At 46.0% G+C, this 16,166-nt stretch overlaps 1 protein-coding gene across 2 annotated transcripts in view; it reads right to left on the bottom strand.

Moving 5' to 3' along the window:
- The window catches only part of STRN4 (striatin 4), a 336,971-nt gene that overhangs the window by 217,334 nt on the left and 103,471 nt on the right, over positions 1–16,166 (bottom strand). The gene's annotated exons all lie outside the window — the stretch shown is intronic.

Here is a 16,166-nt window from a genome sequence, read left to right as displayed (position 1 = left end):
TGTATAGAAATCCAAGAACCACCATATAGGATGCCGAAGGCTTTAAGAATCAAGTAAAGGCTTTTGAAGGCTGTGAGTGGTTTGATCCAATCTTCTATTGGGAGGGGGGGCGATCAAAAGGATTACAGTTTTTAAGGTGTTGAGCATGAGGTGATTGCAGGTCAGCCACTGTTGGGTTTTCAACAAAGTGCAATTGAGTGTTTTGATAGCTTCAGGTGAGGACATTTTCAGATACAATTGTGTATATCCTGTACGAAGAGAGCCGACCCAATGCTGCACCGAGAGGGGACTGGGCTGGTCAAGCCTGATCAAACACTGAGAGTCTAGATAAAATGGGCGGAGAACTCATCACCAATAGCTAGCGTTTCCTTGTCTACAGAGTGTCCTTTAGGATGGCAAGTAATTTGTTGTCTAGTTGCGACCTGAAGTATTCTGATTTTTAACTTTTGGATGTGTTTTTTAAGAGCTTTTTACTGCCTACAGGAGCTTGAGTTGAGAGCCTGATGGAGAGGCTTTCCATGATCTCTCAGCAAGCCTTAAAATGTGCCTTTTCTCGTATAAGTATAAGTTGAACCTAAGTTTGAACTGTCTGGACTTAGGTGTAATGGTTGGTAAGCTGGGGGTGTTAGCCCGCCTGGAATAAAAATATTCAGTTGATTGACGCTTTGGGGCGGCATCAAGGCGAGTGCAGCACAGCAGCGAATTTGGATCATATTAAGCTGCCCTTTGATGGCTCCAACATGATGGCTGGGGCCGGATTGAGGTCTCGGCCATGGTTACAGCATGGCGGCTGCCTTGAGCTGCTGACTTGCCTGCCATGTTGCGGGGGCTACCACCCGATTCAACTTACGGACTGCCCCCTGCAAGAAGGCTGCCTTTTGAGGAGGCTCTGCCGGGCGGAAGAAAAATTTGTAATGTATGGACGCTTGGGGGCAGCGCAGGGGCGAGTGCGGCACAGCACTGACTTTGGATCATAGCACACTGCCCTTTGGTGGCTCCAACAAGACGGATGGGTCCGGATTGAAGTCTCTGCCGTGGTTCCAGCTTTTGACTGCCGTGAGCTGCTGAAAGGGCTACCGTGTTGTGGGGGCTGCTGCCTGCTTTGACTTGTGCTACTGCCCCCTGGGATGGAGGGGGGTGACAGGGGGGCCAGCGATGTGAGGAAAGCCCATTGTAGGAAGCTGGCTCTGTATATACTATACCAAAGTAAGGTATAGTGTGCACAGAGTATAGTGGATCCCCAAAGATAGGCAGGGGCTAAAGAAGAGAATACATTACTCTCTATTTGTGGTAGTGTGGGCCAGCAGTAAGGCTTTATCAGAGGGTAGTGTTAAGCATTTATTGTGCACACTCAGGTAAGAAATGACGTCACACACTCAAAGACTGAACTCAGATCCAATGTGTTTTTTATAAAAAATATTATTTAGTGGTTCTTTATTTCTAGAATCAAGCCAGGCCTGGTGCAGGTAAGTGAAATAATACTTTGCAAAAACAATACAGTTGAATGAAGTTGTATGTACTTATATTATATACAGGTAGGTCAATTATTTATAAACAGTTGAGATTGCTCTTCAGTTACTTTGCAGGTACTGTATGATTACTTTTCAGATTACTTTTCTTACTCAGTGTGATATTCCTAGATATGACACTGGGTCATTTCCTAAATCAAAAGGTATGTCAAACAGTTTTTCTCAAAACGCCCAAGTAACTACTTGTGTAACGATATATCTGTAAGAGACATTAGTTTGTGATAGATTCCTTATATTAGAATATCCCCAGGCTTCAGACTGGATCCGGAAAGTTTTGCTAGCTTGTCCCCCTGCGCGTCAGTAGGTGGTGTCGTGCAGAGACTACTTAGGTGCCACCCATGCGAGCGGACATCAGTTCTGTACACGACTTTCCGCGCCAGGAACGCAGAGCCCTGCAAGAAACTGACCACTGGTGCCATGAAACTAGGGCTCCCAAAGGGATGTCCTTAACCCTAGTAATCAGTTCACGGAACGGGGAGGATGGGTGGTGCGGTAAGGAATCTACCACTAACTAGTGTCTCATACAGATATACCGTTACACGAGTAGTAACTTGAGCATCCGAAAGAGACACTTACCTTAGAATAAATACCCCAGCAATACAAACCTAGGTAATGGGTCTCCGAACAAGATTACACCAGAAACTCAGGGAGAACAGAATGGCCAAAGAAGCCACCTCTCCGGACTTGACTGTCAAGGCAGTAATGCTTGGTAAACGTGTGCAGCGTGGCCCACGTAGCTGCCAGACAAATGTCCAGCAAGGGAACGCCGCGTCCCAAGGCATTAGTTGCTGCAGTTGCCCTGGTGCAATGGGCACGCAGCCCCACAGGAGGCTCCTTCTTAGCCAACGAGTAACATGCCACTCTGCTTGGGAGGATAAAACCGAAACCGCGTCGAATACAGAACCGCTCCGATGAAGGGGAACTTCTGAGAAGGACTCTGGTGCGAATTCGACACATAGATGGAAAACCCCAGCAAATGCAGGAGGTCGGCCGTAGCCTGGAGGTGGGTGACAACTTCTGAGGCCATCATTTTCGTGAACACCCGAGGGGCGCTGGTAAGGCCGAAAAGGGAGCACAGCAAATTGAAAATGCTCCTGGCCTACAGTGAACCGCAGGTAACGCCGGTGGGCCGGCAGGATGGGGATGTGAAAATACGCGTCCTGCACGTCCAACGCTACCATCTGGTCTCCAGGGTCGAGGCCAGCCAAGAGCCGAGGTCCACGATGGGGTGCAAGCCCCCTTCTCCTTTTTGGGGACCAGAAAGTAATGGGAATAACAACCACGCCCTACTTCTGGCCCACGAACATGCTTGATGGCCCCCTTGGCCAAGAGGGCCATGACTTCCTGCTGGAGAAGAACAAAGTGATCCCCCGACATGCGGTGGAACAGAGGTGGCGTGGCCGGGGGGCGTAGACTCGAAGGAAAGGGATTAACCCCTCTGGACGAGTTGCAGCACCCACCTGTCGGAAGTGGCAGAACGTCAATGGGGAAGGTGATGACTAATCCTGCCACCCACTGGCGTGAGGTGCGTCCCGAAGCTCAGACTAGGAAGGCTTTGAGGCAGATGTCGCAGGGGCGGAGATGGACTGACCCTCACGTCGGCCCCCGGAGCCACCACGGAGGCCTCCACACCCATGGCCAGCTGAGTTTGATTCTGCGCTGGCTTTTGACTGAGCGAGCGGGCAGAGGCGCCTCTTCCCTAGCCACGAAAGGACTGAAAAGTAGACGTTGCAGGGCGCGTGGCGGAAAAGACTTGTCCGTAGCTCAAGAGTCTTTAAAACGCTCCAGCGCACTGTTGACCTTATCACCAAACAGGCGAGTGCCAACGAAGGGCATGTCCATGAGCGAGCTCTGAACATTCGGGGAGAACCCGTTAGACCTCAACCAGGCAAGGCGACGAAGTGCCACAGTAGTGGAAATCGCCCTACCGAGGGAGTCCACGGTATCTAAGCCACAACGAATGGCGAATTTAGCCGCGTCCTTACCCTGGGCCACAGCCTGGGACAGCACAGCCTGGACCTCTTCAGGGCACTGAGGCCACACCTCAGCAATGGTATCCCACACCGCGTGGGAATAGCGGCCCAATAGACATGCAGTGTTCACCGAACGCAGTCCCAAGCTGGGCGACGAGAACAACCGCTTGCCGAACTGCTCCAGCGTATTAGAGTCCTTATCCGGTGGAGCCGTGGGAAAGGCACTCTGGGACGTCAAAGCTTGAATGACCAGGCTTTCAGGCGTAGGATGAGTGGTCAGAAAGGCAGGATCACCCGGCGCCGGGCGATGACGCCTGGCGACGTTCTTATCCACAGGCTCCCCTGTGGCCAGCCGCGACCAAGTGCCCAACAAGACATCAGTGAGAGCATCATTAAACTGCAGCAGTGGCTCCGATGAAGTGGACGCCGACTGGAGCACTTCAGTGAGGAGATTTGTTTTCAGGGCCACCATTAGGAGATCAAGGTTCAGGACCTCAGCTGCCCGACGGAGCACCACCGTATACGAGGCACCTTCCTCCATAGTGGACGGGAAGAGGCAAAGCCCGGGTCTGAGGAGAAGTCGAGGCCGCCGGCCTCTTCTAAGTCGTCCGCCCAATCCTGCTCGGAGTCGCACTGACGAGCAAGAGGGTCCTCAGACCCCTTCCAGTTGTCCTCAGCCTCCGCCGTGTGTGGCTGGGCAGGGACCAGGGGAGGAACACACGGCGTCGGGAACGGTGCTGGGAACGGCGCCGGCCGGGGTACAACTGGCGCCATGTCCCAATTCGGATCTCAGGCGGGGACAAAACTGTCCGGGAACTGGGGCAGCGGCGGAACCAACGGCATCCACTGCGGCACCGCAGGGTAGGATCTCTTGGCGCCGGAGCCAACGGCACAGGATTCTGCAGCGCCGGAGCCGCCGTGGAGTCGACGGCCTAGCAGGATCCTGACACGGGACTGCGGGGCCTGACGGAGCACCGGCGGGAGCCCGAGGCCTAAACAGGCGGTCCATGGCAGCAAGAATCTCTTGCATCTGTGTCATCTCTTACTCGAATCTGAGGGTGAAGACTTGGAGCCAGAGAAGTGGTGATGGTGGCCCCGCGGGCGTTCACGAGAATGGCCCCTGGACGACGAGCTGTGCTGGTACGAGTGCCGAACTTAAAGCAACTTCTGGCGCCGCTCCCTCGAGGCCTTTCGGGGACATGGCCAGACAGTCCAGAAAGGACTGGGAGTCGTGGTTGCACTCCAGGCAGTAGAGACCGACATCGTGAGGGTCCGCCACCGACATATTCCAATGGCAGGCCCCACATGTCTTAAAACCAGGCATCACTACATACCAGAGAAGACCAACAATACACAAAAAGTCCAGAAAAAGATAGTAAAAAAGTTACAAGGGTAGTTGCTCGAACCGGATCTGCGCGAAAAAATAAAGAACTGACGTCAGCGCACATGGGTGGTGCCTAAGTAGTTCCCGTGACTTCATCTCGGCGCATATACGTCAGCGACGGACACGGAGCCGCACAACACCACCTACTGACAAGCAGGGGTACTGCTAGCAAAACTTTTCGCATCCAGTCGGATGCCAGGGGATATTCTAAGGTAAGGAATCTGTCACTAACATGTCTCTTTCAGATACAGTTTATTAGGTTACCACACAAAACACCCTCCACACAGACGTTTTTCAGAGCAAAACAGTCAATGCAATCCTATGGAGAAAAATAAGATTATCGTTTTGCAGGTAAGTAAACGGTCTTCAGGGGTGAGTTTCTGGTGTTAGAACAAGGGTTCCCCCAGGGTCAAGGATGCACTCTCAAAGCACCCTCAGCGGCACTAGGGCAGAAGGGTGCATAGTGCTGAGGACCTGCTCTAAAACGGGAAATTATTCGTGAGCATACCCAAAGCCATATTGTGGCTTTAATATTTAAGTACCAGCCATCTAATGCTGTACACTCTAGGTGCTTCTATCCCTAGTTTAAAAATTGTTATGTGTCAGACCCCAGTACACAGATGGACCTATATATTTCACAACAACAAAGAGTGTCTGGGGGTCAAACAAGAAACGGTGGTCCCTACGTGTCTACAACCATGCGGCGCAGCACAAGGTGACTAAAGAAAAGTGGTAGTGTAAATGTGTAAACGAAAACACTACATTTCTTGAGTTAGGAAAAAAGTACCCATCGGTTTTCTACTCGGTACCGCCCTAGTCATCATTTGGGCTCTCCGTAATCCAGGAGAGTGGTGTCCATGACTAGATGTTCATATGACGGACAAATGATATAGGATGAATATGTGTATTTTTAAAGAGTGATGCTGTTGTGGACAGGAGTGATGCTGTGGTGGTGGTGCTGAGTGACGCTGTGGTGGTGCTGAGTGATGCTGTGGTGGAGCTCAATAATATTGGTGTGTCCCTGAGTGATGCTGTGGTGGTGCTGAGTGATGCGGTGGTGGTGCTGAGTGATGCGGTGGTGAAGGTGAGTGATGCTGTGGTGAAGGTGAGTGATGCTGTGGTAGCATTTAGTGATGATGTGGTGTACTTAAGTGATGCTGTGGTGGTGCTGAGTAATGCTGTTGTGAAGGTGAGTGATGCTGTGGTGAAGGTGAGTGATGCTGTGGTGAAGGTGAGTGATGCTGTGGTGAAGGTGAGTGATGCTGTGGTGAAGGTGAGTGATGCTGTGGTGAAGGTGAGTGATGCTGTGGTGAAGGTGAGTGATGCTGTTGTGAAGGTGAGTGATGCTGTGGTGAAGGCGAGTGATGCTGTGGTGAAGGTGAGTGATGCTGATGTGTTTTATCTAGGAACCCGATCAATATTGTGACCTTATGCCCCTATACGGCTATAATCAATACATATCCCTATAATGGCATAATAATCAGAGCCATATTTTCAGTAAATCACCTCTGCAGTCCATGACACAGCAGAAGCTACTTCCTTAGATTCCTAGAGAGCACACAGAGTTCTTTCGACACACCAAACCCACTGCAACCTGGGAAACCCTGCTTGCTTTGTTTTGATTTGTAATAGAACTCCTGCAAGCACTGTAAGAACAACCAGTTCTTAGTGACATCTTTATTGATGTCTTATGTCCAAAACTTACGTCAAACCCAGCACCTTTCAGGTATAAATATGCCAACGCTGCCTTAAGCAAATACACGGTGGTGAATTCTGAAGCAGAACAGCTGTCCCCTTGCAGAGAGCCCAGCAGACGCTAGAAGCCCACGGACGCTGCCCCTACTCTTTGACGCGCTGAGAAAGACGCTGTCTTTTCTCCTGCCGAGAAAATCCAGCTCCGGCGTTTCCAGCCTACCCTTGCGGGTGACTGGGATATCGGGTCCTGAGAGGGAGATACCAGACCTCCTACATTCTATTCCAAAGGTACGGTGCTGACTAAACCCTTAGAGAGAATTCTTGGATCAGACTCTTGGCAAAACCAACTTAACTTAAACTGCTACTTACTTACTCCCTCCCACGTATTAGGCTTAGGTCAGGTACACCGGGGTAGGCGTAGTTAGAAGCACCAGTTGAGGTCGTTAGCCAATGTATATATGAATGTATATATTGTATATATTTTATTCATTTTAACTATCTTATGGCTAAGAAACCATATCAATGATTTTACAGTATTATTTCATAATACTCCTTTTACTGTACGTACTTTACTTTATATTAAGTATTGCAAATGTGGCAATCCATTTCTCTTGCATGAGAAGGAAGACTGTTCTATAAATCATACCCTTTATTGAAAACGCCCGTCTCTCTCTTCTCTGCACTCTGGTGAAACTAAGAACGCACGTCTGACTGAGTGAAATAATGGTCTATTGTTTTCACACGACTCTAGAGATTGACTCTTATTCTGGGGAGCAAAGTTGTCATGTTTATGTGGTTGTCGGAAGCTGAATCCCTTCTTGTCTGAGCCAGGGAAGCTGATCACTTCCTATTCAGTCAAGAAAGTTTCCAGTGACCTCTGAGCTAGCTGGCGCAAACCTAAATTAAGTCTAACATGGTCAGTAGAGACCTAGAAGACCACAGTTCTACGTCAACACTGCTGTTTATGTTATTCCAATGCGCAGGGCCTATAGGGAAAATAGGAACTACATTACATGGCGCTCAACATTTGGTAAGGCGATAAAACCAACGCAAGACGTTAGAGTAACTCAGTCGTGCTTTTTCACACAGACCCTTTCTCCCGTAAATACTCCAATAAACGTCTGGAGTGGGTGAAAGGTTAAAATCCGCCGGAACTTAGTAGGAAGAGATTCATATGTAGAGTTTCTGGTTTAGTCAACGTTGAAGGATACAGTGTTCCAAAATATTATGCACCTAATCTTTGTTTCCTTGAAACCTGATCTGCAACAAAAAACCTTTCTGACAGTAAAATGCCAGACAGTGATGATGATAGGGATGCTGCTAAATTAGCAGCCCAACTAATGGATGAGGACACGAGTCTCCTACAGAATGACCGAAATGCTATTCTCATTACGGTCAACATAAGAAACAAGCATTGGAAATGCAATAGGTCTCGCATTAGGAAAGTTTGAGCAATTGGTATTGTAAATGACACTTTTTTTATTTATGTGTTGGTTTTGTAACTAGCAAAAGTAATAGCTTTGTCAGTTACAATGTCAATAGTTTTAACTTTCGCAAATGTGACACCTATAGCATTTGTAATGCAATGTGTGTTGTCTTTACGTGACTTAGATGTATTGATATTGCAAATAACAATGGCTTTTAATTTTGTAAATAATGCTGGTATCACTGGGCGCGGATTGTATGGCTTGCACATTGGCAATATTTTGATGGGGATACCCATGCCAGCATCTACATTGTTTACATGTTGGGTCTGTCCATTGATGCACATACTCCCTTGAAAGTTTTGACAACAGTCGTCCTGCCCTAAACGCAGACTGCTTCCTTGTGGCCCAAAGCAACTTCTAGATTGTTTTTATTGTTGGTAGTGCTCTAGACTGTGTTTACCTGGAACGACCGCTTGTGTTGCTTGCTCTTTCATTATTGAGGTGACCTCCACACTCAGTCATTACGGACATTGTCTTCGTTCGTTAACGTTTCGCATGCCAATCATTGATTTCAGCTGTGCTGGTCTAATTAGTTCAATAGAGGTAAAACAAGACTACAACACCCAGAATGCAGTATACTCTCACACAAGTCCACCCCCGGGAACGGTGTTTGTAACGACCTGGAGGGAGGAGGTCACACTATTCCTACTCTTGGACATGATGTCCTGCCGCTTTGGCTTCACTCTTGACATAAATGTTATTAATACCGATGTCTGCCATTGCTTCTAAGAATGAGAATAATTTCGAGCATAGGAATAGAACCTGTTAGTAAATGACCCTTGTGTACATAATACACCACACGGCACTTGGCTTTTGCTGCCTAAACAAAGTGCTCTTATTGCACCACACGTTACCGCGGACTGTTATTTTTCATTCTTATAGTAGCCGAAGCGCTTTGAAGCAGTCTCCGACAACGGCAGCGCTTCGTAAGGCAGACAGAACACGAGAAATACATTAAATTACAAAAGAGAGTAAATGAATTAAGTGGCGCACTTTAATGGCTATGGGCTCTCCTCGCAGTATCTTTTGGATAGCGGAGGGCATTATTATTGTGTCCAAAAGATGGCCGATAATGGAATTTTTAAAAAGCTCTTGTTATTTGTGGTAATTTTACGCTTTTCTTCTGTCTTTGATGCCGAGGACGCCAGGGCTCGGCCACTGTTTCTCAATGTTAAAAAAAATAAGTGATTTTAACCGAGACAACTGTCTGTCGGTTGTTGCTTATTTTGGAGGAAAGCACTTTATTTCGGATTTTTTTCATGCGATTTGCTAAACCTCATGCTGAGTTGCGTGTGAAGCATCCCTGTGAACCGCCGTGCAGGGTGATAAACTCGCGGTGTACGGGGACACCTCTTAAATAATGCGTCACAAGTCCCCAACAATGTGCAAACATGTGTCAGCGCACAGCAATGACACCAGAAACACGAGCCCAGCGTGAGATGGGCATTTAGCTGAGCAGTGACTCTAGGGACGGGGATATCCGAGGACAATCCCAGCTTCCCCACTGGATCGTGTGTGATCGTCCATCAGTTTACTTTAGATCGAACAATTATCTACCAAAGGACCCAGTTTAGCAGATTTGTGTACGTCCGAAATAAGCGCAAAGCTGGCGTTCAGCTATTTAAAATCTGCATATTTACATTTATAGGTATGCTAAGCTCATTTTGCGCCTTTGGAAATCGCTTTAGTGTATAATCCAAATTAGGAATTTATTTATTTATATAAGGACCACTTTAATCGGGTTGGCCGTTCCCCAAAGAGACAGAAAGTGTTTAGAAATCTGTATCCAAAGAGAATGATGTCACGCCTGTGCAGTGTGCGCACTAATTCACGGGTGTGAGATTTTGTCGAATTGCAGCTTTTTTTACTAAACCAGGGGGAATTCTACTTTTTACCAAGTAGTGAAAGTGTAATTATACATATAGTGACCCCAGCGTGTGTAACGTTTAGCGCTTGTGCTACTGCGGTGTTATGCATTATTATATTTTGAAAAGCTTTGAAAGGATTGGCTGAATCAAAACAACCCAATCTGTCCAGAACTTTAAAAAAAAACAAATTTCCAGGAGGTTTGAGGCAATGTCTGCAAACTGCGGGCAGAGAGAATGTGCGAAATGTAAAGCACGACACGGCGGGCAGGGGAGGGGGCGGAGCGGGGAGAGGGAACAGACGGAGGGAAGGCAGATAAGGGGAGGGGGGAGGAGAAATGCGACACGGCGGGCAGGGGAGGGGGCGGAGCGGGGGCCTGGAGTGCGGCTGAGGGAACTGATGTGCACGCGCTTTTAAGCTCAATGCGCATGCGCATTGAGCTTAAAAGTCACGGGCACTGCAAGGAATCGCCGCGATTCCTTGCAAGTTGGATAAAGAGTGGATAAGCCCCCATAGTCTCGCTTGCTCGATGCGCATGCGCATCGACAGGCGAGACCTAACTATAACTATAAAACTTATAGAAAACGGACTGACTTCACGAGGTGGTACAGTCATTTTCGTGATAGAGGCACACGAATATCGGTAGACAGAGGTATTCTATTTATGAATAAACTTTCCAGCGGCAAACGCTACAACACACAAATTCCACTATTACAAAATAGAGGAACCACCAGAATACGCTCCTTTCGAGGAATTTGAAATTCCATTAAAATACCAAGAGCACCTGCTCTGGTTTAAAGGCGCCCTAAAACACAATGATCACATCACCAGGCTCTGTCCACTAGGTAGACCAGGAGCAACGTGGCCGGTTCTAGCCAGCTACACACCACATCCGGACATTGAAAAAATGTCAAGAGAAGAACTTTTAGCACAGCTAAAACTACTAATTAAAATTCACAGACAGTTAGTCCAATATGTAATGTGGACTGCAACAGTACAACCAGCTGTTAATATTCCACAGCTAACCCCTCATCAGGGGAACACAAATAAAATTACACCACAGAACATACAATCATGTCTTGGTAAAACACCCGCAAAACGGGAACAAATTCCATTCTGGCTAGCACAGAAAATAACTCAAATAGAGGCAGTATTCCCGAATACTACCCCTATTGAGAAACACAGAATTCTGACTATCTGCCTTCCAATGGGGGTCGCACACATGGAAGCAAAGACTGTGCCCCAAGTGTCACAGTCTTTGCTTCCATTTACACAAAAACACATGGTGTTCCGTCCATGGCGGTAATACCAGATGTGCTAAAACAAATTCAGAATGAATACGGTCCAGAACCTGCTTTAACCTTTGGTATGAAATTACTGAAAGACTTCAAGCAGGTCTCGGCTACATTATTAGCCAACATAAAAGGAGAAGCAGCATCTGTGGCGATCCGCCAAAAATTGAAAGAAACAGATATAACGGATCAACCAATTGAACTTGCCAGAATCATAGAAAAATGCTATGAAGAACTAGGTAGAGATAGTTTGGGTGGGAAACGAGTAAAACCCCAACTACTTGAAAATCCTGAAAAAATATTTATTAAAAATAATCAAAATACTCCAAAAAAGAGCTGGGATGGAAATAAACAATTCACTCCCAAAGAAAAAGTTTTCCAGTCCAGAGGAAGGTCTCCTCGGTGGAGGGAAAGAACTCCGAACTGAGAACACCAGTCTCCCCAAAGCGAGCCTTCCGAGAAAAGATATAACCTTAGAAATAGGGATAACTTGAAAAAGCCGGATAGATTTCAAAGTAATGGTACACGTCCCTCTCGATCTTTTTCGCAGAAATCGGAAAGAAGAGGACAGTCAGAACCAGGGGAATAGAACACCAAGTCCAAAGACAAGGAACCTGCTCAAAGTAAAAAATTACAATTTCCAAGAAAGAAGGTAGCCAGTATTAGAGTAATCGAAAATGCTGAGAATACTGAGGACACAGCTGAAAAACGGAGAGTGGGCACAGACAATGCTAGGCAGCGCAGCAGAAATCAGCATAGCTCGCAAGATCCTGATGAATCATCTGTAGCCAGTGGACACGAATCAATACATTCAAGTGGAAACTGCAGATACCAGAGTTAGCGAACCTCATAAGATATACAAAATAACATTGCGTATAGAGGGAGATAGGATTAGGAAAATAAGGGGTCTGTTTTGGGATAGCCTCTCAAAAGGCTATGACATCTTATTAGCTGAAAAAGACTGGCCACCAGAGTTTGTCAGGGAGTGCCCTCACGGCGAAGAAATGATTATGCCTGCCTTCTCAAATCATATTCCAATTCACACTAAATATATATATATATGCAAGGAAATGGGCAGTAGCTCAAGCACCTGCATTATATAAAAATCATGTAGGATGGGATGAGGACTCTCCTTCTCACAAAATCCAGTTAAAATGTCAACCAACTGCACAAAGGCAGTACCCAATTAAGCAAGAAGCTAAAAAACAAGTCAGGGAAATTTTAGATCAACTTGAATACCAAGGGGTGATTGAAACATGCACCTCACAAATGAACAATCCTTTGTTTCCTGTCTCCAAACCAGACGATTCATATCGTCTAGTCTTGGACTACAGACACCTTAACTCATGTTGCAAAACATTTGCGGTACAAAATTCGCACAGTGCGGCACTAATGAATAACATAGTTTGCAAAAAATACAAAACAACACTAGACATTTCTAATGGGTTCTTTTGTCAAAATATTGCACCAGAAAGCAGGTACTTGACCGCTTTCTCAATAATGAGGTTACAGAAAAATTTCTGTAGGCTCCCACAGGGATTCAAGAACAGCCCAGGACTATTCTCAGCCAGAGTAACAGAGTTACTACAAATGTATGATGATGAGGCATTATCTTGTCGTTGACATCTATCTCACAGACGACGACTTTGATACTCACTTGAAAAGAGTGAACACCATAATACTTGGGTTCGCAGCAGAGGGTTACAAATTCAACTTTAAAAAGTCACGAATTGCCCATCTAATGGTCTTATTTTTAGGATACGAATTATAAAGTGAAGGCAAAAGCCTAGCAGATAACTTCTTAGAGAAGTGCGCTGTACTCCAAGCACCAAAAACGCTGAAGAACTTACAATCGATTCTAGGCTTTCTGAATTTCGGAAGAACTTACATTCTAAACTATGCAGAGAGGATTAAACCTCTCTATGAATTAATAAAACCTGCTTTTAAACCAATCAACTGGACTCAAAAACACACAGAAATTTTGAGATCACTGCAAACAGACATGTTAGCTAAAACAAAATTAGAAACACGTGACAATACACGCAACCTTGTAATCCGGGTCATCCCAGGAAGATGCGGATTCACGTACCTGACCTCTAATGGGGGAGAAACGGTACCAATAGCTTACAAATCACATTTGTACACACTAACAGAAAAAACATTCAGTCTCACAGAAAATACTGTAAAGGCAGTACAAACTGCTGTAGCAAGAGAACGAGCCCTAGCCCGAAGCAAAAGAATAACTTTTCACAGCAGAATCAGCCTTCGAGACGCTATTCAGCCCAGTAAATCTAAAAACAGTGGCACTAGATCCGAAATGGATACAGTGGGAAAATTCTCTTGCTGCAGAAGACGTGACATACTATTTTGTCCCGAACATGAAAAAACTGAATGATTTAAAATATGAAAAAGAATATCCTCTGCCAATTGAAATCCTGCCTCTAGAACAGTACTCTTGTATAATCTATACAGACAGATTTGTACAGCATTACAATGTAGATGATAAATCCTACAATGCAGCCTGCGCGATTGTTAAAGGTCGCTGACTGCGGTAAATTCAGAGCGAAAATAACAAAAACTGAATCACTGAGAAAATGTTCAGCTCAGCGCGCTAAAATCAGATCTTTAAAGATGGCGCTTGAAAATGCCGAACATGAATTCCCGACACTAATCGTGTGAGATTCCCAATTTTGCGTCAATTCTTACAATAATGATTTGTAGAACTGGGTTCAAAATGATTTCAAAGATGACACAGGTGCCACAATCAAGCATAAAATGCTTTGGAAACAAGTACGGTAGTTCTTTTACAGAAGGAAGTACGAAAGACTCACGTGATACACACTGAGTCATCAACGTGATGGCGTTCACGTTGCAGGGAATTCATTGGCTAATACAGCCACAGCGGAAGTAACTAAACCGGCTTCCGTAGCCACAAAAAAGCGTTCAGAAAAATACATAGAAGGGGAAACCATGCTGGCGGTAAAAACGTCTTCAAAAGGCAACTGTGCAGCACTACCTGTGAACTATCCACTCAATTATACATACGTAATTGCTGCAAACTCCGTTCCTTTTGCTCGAATCCCGGGAGTGGGGGATAGGGTTATTCCAAACACGAATCGGAGAATCTTTTTAATAGCAGACGCACACATGGGATTGGGTCCGAGGCACAAACAGATGAAGGAATCTCTGACAGAATTACAATCACAATACTGGTGGCCGGGGAGGAGCCTGCAACATTATAAATTTGCAAAGAGCTGTCCAGACTGCAACAGAGACCGCAGTAATGAGCCAACCGGAGTAATGCATGGCCATTTCTGTAGGTAGCATAGGGCTATCTACACATGAAATCCAGCGTCCTATTAATTTTTAAGTTTCGCCTATTATCATTTGCTTGCGAATGTAATAGGCGAGAATTCAAGTGCTCCCTCGACTCGTCAAACCACTGCGGTTTTTTCACAGTGCATGTGAGTCACGTGACCACAAAAGCGGGTCACGTGACTACACAAGCATGCGCATCTCCCTAATCCGCCTGCCACACTTCTCCTCCCCTCGCTCGCATTCCCGCCCCCTCACCAAGGGCTTCAAGGCTCCCTCCCACAGCCCGCACTAATTAACCAAAATCTGATTACGTGAAGCCACCCAGGGGAAAAAGAAAACACGAAGGCAGCTGCACTTTTCACTTAGAATACATTTCACTCGTATCGCGTTCCCTAAAAAAAATGATCGCAGATACAGTTGCTGCAAGACGACCGAAATTAGTGTGAATAACACCGAGTTCGCGAACTAATTAAGAAGCTGCGTTTGGCATCGCGAATACACGCGAACACATAAAGGAAGAAGCTGATGGCGCTAATTTGGGCCACTTAACACGTTGCATGTAAGTTATCACGCAGACGTGAAAGGCCCCTTTAAATGGACGTGGCCTTTTCACGGAGGGTGCGGTGGCCGCGCGCTCAGATCAGCCAGTCCTTTTGTCCGAACCGTACCCGGGCACATCAAACTTCAGACAAACTTCATTCAACCACAACTGCGGACCTCGCGCTGTACAGGAATGACAAATAATCCTATTTATTTAAAGAAACACCCGGTCCTAACCCCGACCATCCCCCGCCCACTGTCCTATCTTTGATGCGATCAGAGGCTGTTTTCGAAGGTGTCGAAGACGCTTACCCGCGTGATGCGTGACACTGTGAACAATATTCTTGAGACGCAGGATTTTTGAAGGGTACATTTTTTTGTCAAATGGTGAGCAAAAAACTAACACTCCCGAACACGATAATATTTGCAACAAACGAAACGTCACGATCGGTTTCGAATAGGGGATCCGGCAATCGCTTTCAAACCCTTGTGTCTTGGTGTCACAGTGCAACGAATAAACACGACAAACCATTTAACAATAACAATTCAAAATAATTTGCCTTCGAACGAAAACTACGCCGGCTACTTTTGAAACATTTGCTTAAAATCACGGGTTGCCATTCTCCCTGGGATTATTTCGATAGCAAATTAATCTGATAGAATATTTCATTTATGTTCATTTAAATGGCAATACAATTTCAGAACAGAATATTTTATTTAAAATACATAGTTAGATTCATCAGCAAAATCACATAAATGGAATTAAAAAATGTCCAGCACACCTCCGATGTCTTTTGTAAAGTAGCCAATGAGTGAATGCATTTTCTTAAACTGATAAAGAGATATTCAACAAGGAAACTGTCCAAGCCTGCTCCGTAGACAATCCGTTTATGACGTCCCCTGTCATTCCGCTCTTTTAAGGCAGCTGTCGGCTTTGTTGCGAATGACAAGTAATTTCTACCGGGCATGGGTTGGCACACAGACAAAATAAACCTGACGCCAATAAAGAAAGACGTAAATAACAAGCACTGGCGTTGCCAATAGGTTTCGCATTAGGAAAGTTGGAGCTATTGGTTTTGTAA

Source organism: Lissotriton vulgaris, chromosome 9 (genome assembly GCF_964263255.1).
Source record: "Lissotriton vulgaris chromosome 9, aLisVul1.2, whole genome shotgun sequence".
Lineage (NCBI taxonomy): Eukaryota > Metazoa > Chordata > Amphibia > Caudata > Salamandridae > Lissotriton > Lissotriton vulgaris.
Note: the sequence above shows the minus strand (reverse complement) of the source record. Positions and strands in the feature narration are given on the sequence as shown.